This window comes from Scyliorhinus canicula, chromosome 2 (assembly GCF_902713615.1).
Source record: "Scyliorhinus canicula chromosome 2, sScyCan1.1, whole genome shotgun sequence".
Taxonomy (NCBI): domain Eukaryota; kingdom Metazoa; phylum Chordata; class Chondrichthyes; order Carcharhiniformes; family Scyliorhinidae; genus Scyliorhinus; species Scyliorhinus canicula.
In genome coordinates, this window is record NC_052147.1 from 15,743,957 (window position 1) to 15,744,429 (window position 473).

At 36.6% G+C, this 473-nt stretch overlaps 1 pseudogene; it reads left to right on the forward strand.

Annotated features, from left to right (window-relative positions):
* Positions 1 to 217: 217 nt before the first annotated feature.
* Positions 218 to 389, forward strand: LOC119962535 (annotated as a pseudogene).
* Positions 390 to 473: the final 84 nt, after the last annotated feature.

Genomic DNA, 473 nt, shown 5'->3' on the forward strand with positions numbered 1-473 from the left:
TTCGGTCTGGGTCATTAGCATTCCAATGTACAAAAGCACGGAAAGAAACATGACAATGTTATTACTTACGAAAGAATTGTAAAGTAAACAGGGAAACGTGCGGAAAGTCATCCCAATTGAATGTAAGAAAGCCAAGGGAATGTGCAACTTTGATGGGAATGTACAGTCACAATTTGAAATGTTCTGTAATGTTTATTAGAGCTTTTATGAATAAAGTATATTTTTTTGGAAAAAAATCTGTTCTTATCAGTTTAATATCTGATACGTTCCTTATCTGGGGACAATATATTAAATTGATTTTTGGAGCAGGGAGATGGAATAGGGGCTTGCTCCGTCCACTCCACGCATCGATCCAGTATTGCAGTATCTCTGGAAACGGTTCACAAAAACCCCTTTATGGGGAATTTCAAGGTCTAAAAACACTTCAAGCAGACACATGCAATTCAACACTTTATGCCTTTTCTTTTCATTCT